General features: G+C 31.7%; 1 non-coding gene across 1 annotated transcript; it reads left to right on the forward strand.

The window, feature by feature from the left end:
• The first annotated feature begins 13,293 nt into the window (after positions 1-13,293).
• LOC113784751 (small nucleolar RNA R71) lies at positions 13,294-13,399 on the forward strand. Its single transcript, XR_003470876.1, has one exon. It is a non-coding gene; the product is annotated as a small nucleolar RNA R71 (small nucleolar RNA).
• Positions 13,400-13,626: the final 227 nt, after the last annotated feature.

The raw sequence follows: 13,626 nt of genomic DNA on the forward strand, positions 1-13,626 counted from the left end.
AAGTGTTTAAAACAAAGAATCTTCTTGGTTTTACAACACCTAGCTCAGATCAACCTTGATCTAATACAAAATAAAAACATTTCCACCCAGAAAGGAGTTCAATGAAATCACCTATCAACCTTGACAGGATTTCTTACAATCTACCCAAAATATACTAAACTCTTATAGTTCGAGTTTTACAATAATGGTGAGGAATCTGATAAGGCTCAACACTTTTTTTGAATTTTGATTTTTTGACAAAGAAATACATGAGAATGATTCTATAAATAGAATGGAAAAAATCAGAACTGAATCAATGTATGTGAATGAGAGAAATTCAAGTATGATTGAAATGAGTAATGAATTACTTAGTACTTGAAGCTCTACATTTTCCTTGACCTTCATTTTATAGGCTTTTAGGACATTTAATAATGGTCAAAAAGAGTTGTTGGTAGTGCTCTGTCAGTTTTGACCAAAGACCAATTTATATGATTGAAAATATTACAACCTTTGAATATTTTTTAGTTCAATTTGATTGGACTGATTTCTTCGTTCTTGATCAGATTTCTCTTGTGTTTAATGACCCTTTATACTGCATAAAATTTTGTTGATACCATTGATTCGATCAAAACAACTTGGAGAATATTTACTGAAAATTCTGGAGATTGATGATCAATCTGGAGACTTAGTCTTGAACATCCTAGAGAATGATTATCAATCTGGAGGTTTAGTTTTTTATTTTTCTGGATGTTTTCTTAATCAATCTAGACGTTTTGTATATCTGAAGATCATTCAACATTATTTGATAGTCAAGCTGGAGAAGGTTCATACTTGTTTAAATTTGCTTGATTCATGATCTTTTCTCTTTGTGATCTGAATGGTTTATTTTATTAGCATCGATCTTATTTGTTCCTTGTCAAGTACTAATAAAATAAATGTAAATTCCAGAGGCAAAATCTTCTTTTAATTAGTGAATATTGATTGATTTTGAGGCTGACTTGATCATTCTTGAAACTTGTTTTTCCAGAATTTGTCAAGAACATTCTCCTTTCTTGTTTTTTCAAATATTTACTTTTCGTGCTGATTTATTCTTTGTTTTGCTTGGATCCTATCTTTGATTAATACACTCAAACACGCATGTTAAATACCAAAACTCTTAGAATCATAATTATAAGTCTTAATTAGCTTTTGTTTAGTTATCATCAAAATATTATTTGGGGATTTTGTCTCAACAATCCCCCCCTTTTTGATGATGACAAACCTGTTAATTCAGATTTTAATTTTGATTCTAATTTTAATCCCAGAGAGCTTAAAAGCTCCCCCTCAAAATATGCTCCAATATTTGAACCATTATATAGAAGTAATCGTACAAAATAACTTCAAATATACTTAAAATCTAAGAATTACTTCTCCCCCTTTGTCAACTCACAAAAAGGTTGGGGAATACATAGGAAATGCAAATGTAGGAAGAAATAACAAGAGTATACTACATATAGAAATCATGTGTTTGAATAACGTATTCATATATCAAAGAAAATTTCAAGTTTGCATTTAACATCAAGGATCATAGCATATATGATGATCAAAAATCATTTTAGTCAATATTTATATACTTTAACATACTCAAAAAGATGAGTTATCTTTAGTTTTAAGAAAAATAAAATTTTCTAAAAACTCTCCCTGTATATTATGAAATTAATATCCTTTAATATTTTAAAATTCCAAAACACAAGTAAGATGTATTTTTGCTCTTTATCCTTTTTCACAAGAGACAACATTTTAAAAATGAACAAGATCATGCTTACAAGTATAAATAAATTCATTTTTCATTTTTAAAACAAAAGAGAAAAAGTGCATACAAGGAAGCAAAATAAGATGAATGTGACAACATGTCAAATATAATTTCTCTCTTTACAAAATATTCTTATGCTAAAAAAGTTTGTATTTATCAAAATCAATCAAAGAGATTTGTTCACATAAAAAATGATTTTAAGGATATAAAGAGGAGAATTAGTAGAAATGATGTGATATTTTGAAATTATGAAGAGAATTGATGATAATGATTTAAGTTCTAAGAAATAATTGAATAGTAATCATGATCATGATCAGGATATATCTTGATAAGATCCAAAGAAGCCTTTGAATTAGACAAGAGTACAATGTGAATATGTGATTCTTCTAACGTGAAACTTGAATATCATTTATGTATTTCAGAGGCAAATCAACCACTGTAATTACACCTCCAACAACAGCTTTGGTACCATATCCTTCCAATTAGTTCTTCCAATAATTTGATCACGAGGAGATGTTTTTGGAGGAAATGTCAATAGTGAGATATGTGTAGGATTGCAAAATATAAATGGTTCACACTCATTTTAGAGGTTGTTGATGTTCTTCAACCATGATAACATAGTTTTGATTTGATGAAGCATATTTACTGTCAAAAACATTATGGAGAATGTTATGCTCTTCTAGAGAAAGTTCTACTTTTCTAGAGAATGTTCTGCTCTTCTAGAGAATGTTCTGCTTTTCTGGAGAATGTTCGGCTCTTCTGGAGAATGATTTGTTTTTCTGGAGAATGTTCTGGTACTACTTCCAGAATGAACCTTTTTGCTTAAATCGATCATTCTCTTAGATTTTGCTTTTTCACTCCATGATCAAGCTTTGTAATTTTCATGGATGATATTTGAACATTGTCAACTTTGATTTATCCAAATATAACATTGTAATTATTCTTCACCGTTGATTTGATTTTTGAGAGTAATCACTTATTGTTCTCCAACTTTTATGAGGAGAATGAAACGAAGATTGTTTATCAATCTCAGTTTCGTTGGAAGCCTTCTGTTACTGTTGTCTACAATGTTCTTCTTTTTCATCATCCTTTGCTTTGTTAATGTTTCCAAAGGTTATAGACACTCCAAATTTTTGTAATGAGATGAGGCATCCTACTTTTCCATTCATGTGTATTGCGCATGCCTTGATTATTTATCAATGTTCTTTCTTGATTGATGGATGGTGTTCCTGCATCACAAGTTCTTCTTGATTGCTAGATGGTATATCTTCTTTTAGAAGATTGTTTTAAAACTTGATCTCTTTTTAAAATAGCAAGTTGATTCGAACTGGCCATTTTTCGAAGTGTCCTTTTATAGGCTTTTAGGACATTTAATAATGGTCAAAAAGAGCTGTTGGTAGTGCTCTGTCAATTTTGACCAAAGACTAATTTATATGATTAAAATATTCCATCCTCTGAACATTCTTTAGTTTTGTTTGGCTGGGAAGATTTCTTCGTTCTTGATCAAATTTATCTTGTGTTTAATGATCCTTTATACTTCAGATATATTTTGTGATGCCATTGATTTGATCTGGAGTTCTGATTATGTCAAAACAACTTGGAGAATGATGATGAACTGCTACAGAATGTTTATTGAAAATTTTGGAGATTGATGATCAATCTAGAGACTTAGTCTTGAACATCATGGAGATTGATAATCAATCTGGAGGTTTAGTTTTTGATCATTCTGGATGTTTTCTTGATCAATCTAGATGTCTTGTATATCTCAAGATCGTTCAGCATTCTTTGACAGTCAAGCTTGAGAAGGTTCAAACTTGTTTGAACTTGCTTGATTCATGACATTTTCTCTTTGTGATTCGAATAGTTTCTTTGATTAGAATGGGTCATATTTGTTCCTTGTCAAGTACTGATAATATAAGTGTAAATTCTAGAGGCAAAATATTCTTTTAATCAGTAGATATTGATTGATCTTGAGGCTGACTTGATCATTCTTGAATCTGGAGAACATTCTCCGTTTTTCTAGAATTTGTCAAGAATGTTTTTCGTTCTTGTTTGTTCAGATTTTTGCTTTTTATGTTGATTTATTCTTTGTTTTGCTTGGATCCTATCTTTGATTAATACACTCAAACACACATGTTACATACCAAAACACTTAGATTCATAATTATAAGTCTTAATTAACTTTTGTTTAGTTATCATCAAAATATTAATTTGGGATTTTGTCTCAACAAAGTCGTGATAACATGTGATAGGCATCATTGTACTAGTCTTTGAGTGACATCACTTCAGTGGATTGTATTGGTCTGTAAGCAATTGTACATTTTTGATTCACGTTGACTTGCGAAGAGTAAAATTTTAGAATCATATACACTTAAATATAAGCATTGCATTAGGACATGAAATTGTTCATTGAAAATATATGTTAATAAATACTTGTAGGCTTATTTGCTATGTATATGTTAACTTCTTTGTTTTATTATGTAGTGTGGAAACCCTTACTGTTGTAATTTACTTGTTTTAAAATTCCTTTTGAAATAAAGATGTTTAGAAGAAGAAGAAATTTTCTACAATTTTCATTTTTCTTGCACATGAGTAATTTTTCTAACATTGGAGTATATTAATGAATTGTCGAGATTATTTTTAAATGGATTTTTTGCTATTGTAGTTGTTGATAGGTTTAGATATTGTTCTTATCCTTGATGGTATTGTAAGGTGATTTGATGGATTTTTAGTTGTTGTCATCGTGAAATTTGTTTGGACTATGATATTTTAGTCATTACTTTTTCTCTAGCCCTCCTTTTTGAATAAATATTAATTTTTTAGAAACGAGACTCATTTACCTTTAATTTGTGAATAAATATTTGATACTTTAATTAAATTATGAGAGTTGAAGTATTTTTGTACATAAAAAGGTTATGACGTAATTGAGTTCAAATAAGTATAACATGAGTTATTGGAATCCGTTTTGAGTGATACCAATTGAATTTAATTTATTTTTAGTTGTTGTCATCATGAAATTTGTTTGGACTATGATATTTTGGTCATTACTTTTTCTTTAGTCCTCCTTTTTGAATAAATATTAATTTTTTCGAAGCAAGACTCATTTACCTTCAATTTGTGAACAAACAATTTGATATTTTAATTAAATTGTAAGAGTTGAAGTATTTTTCTACAGAAAAAGGTTATGACGTAATTGAGTTAAAATGAGTATAACATGAGTTATTGGAATCCGTTTTGAGTGAGACCAATTGAATTTGAAAGGTTATTGTTAGCACTTTGCTGCTGTAAAGTTTTATAGGTTTTATTAATTTGGAAAAAAAAATTGGGGTATTATGAAGTGGCGGACTATTCTAGTTTACAAGTTACTTTGCACCTATTAGCTTGAAATATTCATATGTATATCAAGACAAAATCCTACAATATTTCAAAAGGGTAGATAAAATAGAATCAATCACTTGATCATCATCATTTAAAGGACCCAAAGAAGCTTGAACTGCAACTAAAGGATCAAAATTCTCAAATGGAAGACCATCATATGATCTCACCACTAGAGATGTCTGTATAACAAGTGAGTATAAATATCTCATCATCTGGTCAAACTCATGGACATATTAGAACATAAAATGAGTCGCTATGTCTGCTCAAGGAGACGATCTTTGCCTCTGGTGTATAGCGTGCTTGACTCATCATTTGAGACTTACATATAGGAAATCAAAGCACTACAACAAAGGACTGCATATGCTAACTCAGAAGAAAGAATTATCCGAACCAAGCTAACTCTACATCTGGTTAAAAAATTATCTGAAAGAAAAGTCTAACAAACATTGGGTGTCTGTGTAGTCTTTTCTCATCTGAAAGAAAATTATCTTTTCTAACTTATTGGGTGTTTGTGTATTCTTTTCTTATCTTAGTTACATATTTTTTGTCTTGGTCCATGTTGTTTTGCCTTTAATAGTATCGTCTATGTTATTTTTGAAAATTGTTCTTTGTCTATCTTTTGTTGAAACCTAAGTTTTGATTTTCTTTATTTTTTGTGTTTATTTAAACTCATTTTCTCTCCAATGTTTTTTAAAAAATATCCTTTTCGTTAAAAATATTTCTTTCCCACCCTAAATCCCTTTTTATCCAAAAAGTTTCAAACTTGAAACCCTATAGAAAAAACAAATTAATTATCTTGTCCTTTATTGAGTATTCATCTTCCTAAATGATCATCTTCTTATATTGTATTCTCATAAAGACTGTAAGATCTTCTTAAAACATGAATTCCTAAACTTCAGGACTGAAAAGTTCAAAAATATTAAACTTTTAAACTGCAAACTATCAATAAGATGAATTATACATGGAGATTCACAAAATTCATTCAAATGTTCACTCTATGCAAACCTTGAGTGCAAATATCTCCTTCTCTCACTAAATACCTTAAGTACAAGGAGGAAGTAAGAAAAAGAGCATTGAAAGGCTTATCCCTCATTTTGTCTGAATATTTTGTATTGAAGGCAAATATGAAAATAATAACGAGGAAGGGTTAGAGCACCTACAATCCTATCAAAGGTTTATATTTGGAAGATTATATCTAGAATTCTATATTTATAGAAAGTTACATCTGACAAGTCAAAGATAATTAGAGAAAAGGGAAAACTACATTATCTCATTCTCTTTGTGAATTGAATTCGTGTTTTTCGTGTTTTATCTCCCATTTTTAGTTTTATTTTAGTTTCCTTTAAAATATTATATTAATAGTAATTATCTCCTCTCTGTCCACAACTCTTTATCTCCTCTCTATCCACAACTCTTTATCTCCTTCCACTAATTGTCTCGAGCCTTTGAACTGTTCCACGTGTCTTAAAGTGTCTATCAAACTATGCTCACATCATTACTCTCCTCTTTCCACATTTATCTCGATTTTTGTTGTTGCTATTAATACCTCAAATGTTTTTCTACTCCCCTAACTATGTTCCCTCATTCATCTATCAACTTCATGTGTTTTTTTTCATCTTTATATCTCAAAAAGTCTTTCAAGAATTTCTTGCAAATGGCACAGACAGAAGCAAACAAGCCTTCGTGTCTGCTCTACATTCTAAGTCTGGTGACACAACCTATGATGATGCAAGCTTCGATTGACTCTGATTATGTGAACGACGCGTACCTCGGTTGCCTCTGAAAACACAAGCAATATTATGTTTCAGTTACCTCTAATGAATGTGATAAGACTACAAATGCACGATATTAAGGCGTAATAAAAATTAATGTTCCCACAAGGATTTTGTTATGACCACAAAAGAAAGAGTAATAAGATACTGTGAGTAGGAATGTGTGTCTAAAATTGAGTGTTTTGGTCCTTTTATAGTCTAAGGTTCCTTCATAAGCTTTAATTACAAGAAACCATCTGAATTTCATAGGAGGAAAAAGGTTCAGTAGAAAATGAGCAGTTTATGGCCATAATGGCCATTACTGCCAAGCTGTAATAGGTGCAACAGTAAAAGATGACAAATTATGGCCATAATGATCATTACTGTCAGGTAGTAATCCTTGCTGGCTTTAAGTGGCAAATTCTTACCCTTTTTTTTTTCCCGTACATCCATTATGGTTGTAATGACTATTATGGCCAAACAGTAATGCTCGTTGGAACTTGAGTTTCTTTCATTTTCTTGATCATGATGCACCATGATTGCACCACTTGACTTCAAGGCTCTTTTGCACCAAAAATCTTCACTTATTCCTTCTCTTCTCCTTGCAATCAAAACAAAACAAAAAGGTAGTAAAATAGAACTAAAATCAAATTAAAAACATCAAATTAACCTATAAAATAAATCTATCAAAATAGATAAATTCTAGCTTATTAAAATTCCCCCATGCTTGAATCATTGCTTATCCCCAAGCAATTATTTCAGGTATAAGTTATGGACGAGCAGACGCCATATGCGAAGGAACGATAGTGAAACATGTTGTTTTCCATCTCTTCTTCTGGGACACATCTTTTGAAAACTGCATCAGCCCCTCTCTTAAAAAGCAAAGTTTCATCCCAATAATAGTGTTTAAGATCTGAGAAAAACTTCTTCTTCTGTTAATAGTTCAAATTAAGGGGTAATACTCCAACTTCTAGGTAATTCACAAAATCATCATATTATGGTGCTTTTATTTGTGCAAGAGCAAACAATTGATCATCAGGAAATGAATCACTCAGTGGAAACTCATTTTCATTTTTTCATGTAGCCTTGAGAGATATCGGCCACCACATTTTCAATCCCCTTCTTGTCTCGAATTTCTAGATTAAACTCTTGGAGAAGTAGTATCCATCGGATCAACCTCGACTTATCATCTTTCTTGCGTAAGAGTTATTTAATAGTCGCATGGTCTATGTAGACAATTATCTTTGATCCCACCAGGTTGGAATGAAACTTGTCAATAACAAACACTATTGCCAATAGCTCTTTCTCGGTTGTGGCATAGTTAACTTGAGCTTCATCCAAAGTCCTACTTGCATAATAGATATCATGAACTTTCTTGTCTTTTCTCTGCCCAACGCTACACCTACAACAAAGTCGCTAGCATCGCACATGATTTCAAATGGAAGACTCCAATTAGGTGGCTGCATAATTGGGGAGGATATCAATGCTTCTTTTAACCTGCAAAATGACTCAAGACAAAATTCATCAAAGACAAAAGCTGCATCCTTTAGAAGCAGACTGGTTAGAGGCTTAGAAATCTTTGAAAAATCTTTAATGAATCAGCGGTAAAATCCTGCATGCCCTAAAAAACTTCTCACTTCTTTTACGAAGGTGGGAGGTGATATTTTCTCTATTACCTCAATTTTGTCTTGGTCTACCTCAATACCTTGCTCGAACACCAAATGTCCAAGAACAATTCATTTTCTAACCATAAAGTGGCATTTCTCCTAATTTAACACAAGATTAACTTGTTCACACCTTTCAAGTACTTTTCTGAGATTGGCCAAACAATTATTAAAGCTAGATCCATACACAGAAAAGTCATCCATGAATACTTCCATTATATCCTTAACAAAATCAGAAGAAAAAAAATTGACATCATGCAACATTAAAAGGTAGCAGGGGCGTTGCACAAACCAAAAGACATTATCCTATAAACATAAGTGTCATAAGAACAAGTAAACGTGGTTTTTTCTTGGTCTCTAGGATGAATGGGAATTTGAAAAAACTACCAGAATAGCCATCCATATAGCAAAAATATGAATGCTTTGCAAACTTTTCTAACATTTGGTCAATAAAGAGGAGAGAAAAATTATCTTTACGAATTGCTTTGATCAGTTTTATGTAATCTATACACATCATCCACCCTGTAAGTGTGCTAGTTGCAATGGATTCATTTTTTTTTTTCATTTTTAACAACAGTAATACCTCCTTTTTTTGGAAATAATTGAATGGGACTAACCCTTTCGCTATCAGAGATAAGGTTAATTACCCTGGCATCTAGGAGTTTAAGTACCTCTTTTTTCACAACTTCTTTTATGTTAGGATTTAACCTCTTTTGATGCTCAATAGAGGGTTTATAGTCCTCTTCAAGTAGTATCTTATGCATTCAAATGGATGGATTAATTCCCTTTAACTCCTTAATTCATACCTGAGATGTAGAATTTTTCAATTTCTTCACCTTTTAATTCAAAACTTACAATTATAGGAAATGTAGAATTTTTGCCAAGTAATTCATACCTAAGATTTGAGGGCAAAGGCTTAAGTTCTACTTGTGGAGCCTCTTTTGGGAGAGGTGTTGAATTTTATGCTGCTAATGCCTCAAAATTTAAGTTTGGAAGAGGAGGATTTTCATCCAACAAGTTAGCATATACATCAGCTTCCTTTGCCAAGTATTCATGACTTGTACTTCCAATCAAGCATGCTTCCAGCCCATCTTGCGAGAGTGGTCCTTAAGGACACCCCTTAACACAATGATCAATTTAATCGACCCTACAACAAGAATCTTCAAGATAAGGACTTTTCATAAGGTTAGACAAATTAAATTCAATCTTTTCATCACCCACATTGAAGACAAGCTTTCCATGTTTCACATGAATAACAACTCATGTTGTGGCTAGAAAAGGTCTCCCAAGAAGAATTGGGACTTGGGAGTCCTCTTCTATTTTCAACACAAGAAAATAAAAACTTATAAATTTGGAAAGAAAAGAAAAACTTTCAGGGAAAATGATGTCTCCACTTCGAATCAAAACTTCACTTGTTTTGAGTGTGGCAAACAAGGACACATAAAAGCAGAGTGCCCAAATATTAAAAAAAGCGATCACGAGAAGAAAGAATCCAAAAAGACCTATATAGCATGGGAGGACAATGAAGTCAGTTCATCTTCGGAGTCAGAAAGTGACGAATGTGCAAAAGTTGCATTGATGGCATCACACCAATCCGACGAAGAAGAAGAGGTTAGTAACAAAGTCTCTCATTATAATGATACTAATAGTGAATAATTTATTGAGTATAATGATGTTCAAAAAGAAATTAAAGAATTACTTATGGAATGTAAAAATCTGTTCAAAATAGTGTCAACTCAAAAGAAACAAATTTCATCTCTTAAAGACAAAATTGACACTATAGAAAAAGATTCTGAAAAATTAAAATAGAATTTACATACAATAAATGTGATTCTCTTTCTTTCAAAATTGTCCAATTAAATAAAGTAATTGAAAGATATGAAAAAGGTCCTTAATATGCAAATATATTCTAATGACAAAAGTTATCATGGTTACTCAAAATTTGATAAACATAGTATAAATAAAACCATCTTTGTTAAGGCAAGTAAACAATCCAACAAAGAAAAATTTATAATTATGCAAAAAGATCATCATTATTATAAAAAGAATTTTATTCAAAAGAAACCTCATATACATACATATACAAGTAAATATACAAGTAAATATACTCCTACATGCTTTTATTGTGGTCAAAATGGCCACACACTAAATGCTTGTCATTTTAATAAATTTGGTACTCCAAATGGGCATTATGTCTGGGTCAAGAAATGTACTAATACAAGGTATTGATTCTTTGTAAGTCACTTCTCTTCAGCATCTAAAATATTCGCTTGATATGTTGATAAAATTGATTTTTTAATGTTTATGTGTTCTATAAATATGAATATGTGCTTTACATGTCTTTTTTTAATGAAAATTTCGTTTAAAAAAAAATTGATATCGTAGCCGAATACACATTGTATGTATTCGAACACATGTTTCCAGAAAATCGTGTAGATTCGCGATTTTCCCTATATATGCTTGGTATTTTATTTGTTGTTTTTCCTTCTTTTTGATCATGTCAAAAGGGGGAGAAAATATGTATGTTTTTGTTGTTAAAAACTTTTGTAGGTCTTCAAAATGTTTAAAACATGATGGCATGAACTCAAGCTCAAAGGGGGCGTAAGCATGTATTACGGGGGAGAAAGATTAAAACGATCAAACACTTTGAAGTCTCAACAACAACAAGATTTTGTCATTATCAAAAAGGGGGAGAATGTAAAATACTTATGTTTTTTATAAAGACAAAGACCAAGGAAAGTGATCAAGTTGCAAGCTCAAAAAGAAGTCAAACAATCAAAGACAACTATGATCAAATATGCTAGAAGTTTTATAATGTAAAGGTACATGATGCAATCTAATATTCGTATATTTCAAATGCACATGAGAACCTTTCATTTTAGCATATGCATCAAAAGGATTTTCAAAGTGTCAAATTATATAAATAATGTTTGAAAATAATATGTTTGATAAAATACAATGTTGTATTCGAATACAACATGGTGTAGCCAAATACAGACAAGTCAATAGCTAAAACTGAACATCTGTATTCGACTATGAGATGGTGTAATCGAATACGAGTGCTAAGTCAGTAGCTAAACCTGAACATTTTTATTTGAATGCGAGACAATGTATTCAAATACGAGTGATAAGTCAATAGCTAAAACTGCACATTTGTATTTGACTACAACTTGGTGTAGCCGAATACAAAACCAAGTCAGTGGCCAAATTCAAACATCTGTATTCGAATACAAAATTGTGTATTCAAATACAAGCTTCAAAATTCAAATAAAACTGAACGTTAAACGGATATGTATTCGACTACACACAAGCTGTAGTCGAATACAACTAGAAACAATCCAATTTTTCAATTCTGAAATGGTTCCGGATCATTGTATTTCTTCATCAAACCTCTAGAAACGATGGCCACTAATCTGAAGTGATGTCTATGGAGTATAAATACCCCATAACATCAGTTTATTCAGAACCGATCCTACTATCAAACCTTGAACAAACTTATGACAAACTTTATGAAATGTTTTGATTTATTCAAAGTTTCACTTTTATATTTCAAGTACAGATTTTACATTGTCATATTATTGAAAAAATTTCTATAGTGTAATTGAAATTATATTGGATTGATATCACTGTACAAACTATTATATTCTTGTTCATAGTCAAGAACATTGTTGAACAAAATCATTGAAGTTATTGTATTGTTTTAAAGAAAGTGGTGTACTTTCTTCAAGTAGTCTAATCTAAGATAGTGGTGTGCTATCTTAGGAAGTGTGTTAGAAATTTATAGCAGAGATCCTAGGGTGGGATTTGTACATATTCTAACAATAGTGGAAATATCTCTTGTGGTGTGTAAGAGGACTGGATGTACCATTGGTCATAAGGGGAACCAGGATACTATCATTGTGTTCATTATTTTTCTGCTATATATCTTTTCCATACACTACCTTAATTAGAAAAATCGATCACTAAATCTCTAAAAAAAGAAAATTTCTAAACACCTAATTCACCCGCCCCTCTTAGGTGCACCTATGTTCTTACATTCTTTTTTCTCATCTACCCTTTCACTTGATGGTTAGATTATTTCACTCTCATCCGTAACATTCACTTTCACATCACTACCCGTGGATTTCTCTAATTTGTTTATGTTTCTTAAGGTGGCAACATTTAATTATCCCTTGCGGTTATGTTCAGGCTGCCCCGGGAATACACTGAGAGATCTAGAGGATGAAGCAACTTGTTGAGCCACGTTGTGATTTGTGTTTCCAACATTTTATTGTGTATGGCCATGGAATCTACCTTAGATGCTAACTACCTAAGTGTTTCATTCATTGACTAGTTTTTATTTTTAAACTCTTCATTTTATTTGGTTTAAGTCAACACAAAATTTTCCAGCAAGTTTTCTAAGCTAGACTTTGGGAGGCTGTTGAAAGACCTTGGTCCTTGGAAATCGGGATGTCTAACCAATGGTTGGGGGATGGGATTAAGGGGAGGATTTTTGTATGAAAAATTTGGATTATTCCTCCACCCTTGATTATAAGTATTTGAAAAGGGTCCTCTTTGTTATGTGCTCTTGATTTCCAATGGTTGTGCATTGTTATGTGCTCTTGTTCTTGTTCATCAAAGCTTCTTCTATGTTTTTGTTCATCAATGTTCCTCTTGTAGCAGCATCACCGTCATTCTTGTAGTGTATGGAAGTCCATTGTATAATGTATGGATAATTAGCCATCTCTCCAGCCCATGATGAGGGCACAATCTCAACATCTTGTTAAAGCGCTCCCACGCTTCATAGAGGGATTCTCCTTCCTTTTGAGAAAAACTTGTGATTTGACTTTTCAATTGCGCAGTTTTGCTTGGTGGAAAATATCTAGCAAGGAATGCTTGCTTTAACTGATCCCATGTGGTAATGGATTCAGAAGACAATGAATGTAGCTAAACTCTAGCTCTATCCCTTAATGAAAAAGGGAAAAGTCTTAGTCTAATGGCGTCACTCCATTCATTTTCAAAGTATCACAATACTCTAAAAAAATAGACAAATGAAAGTTTGGATCATTTGTTGGAGTACCAG

Source organism: Cicer arietinum, chromosome 7 (genome assembly GCF_000331145.2).
Source record: "Cicer arietinum cultivar CDC Frontier isolate Library 1 chromosome 7, Cicar.CDCFrontier_v2.0, whole genome shotgun sequence".
In the NCBI taxonomy this organism is placed as follows: Eukaryota; Viridiplantae; Streptophyta; class Magnoliopsida; order Fabales; family Fabaceae; genus Cicer; species Cicer arietinum.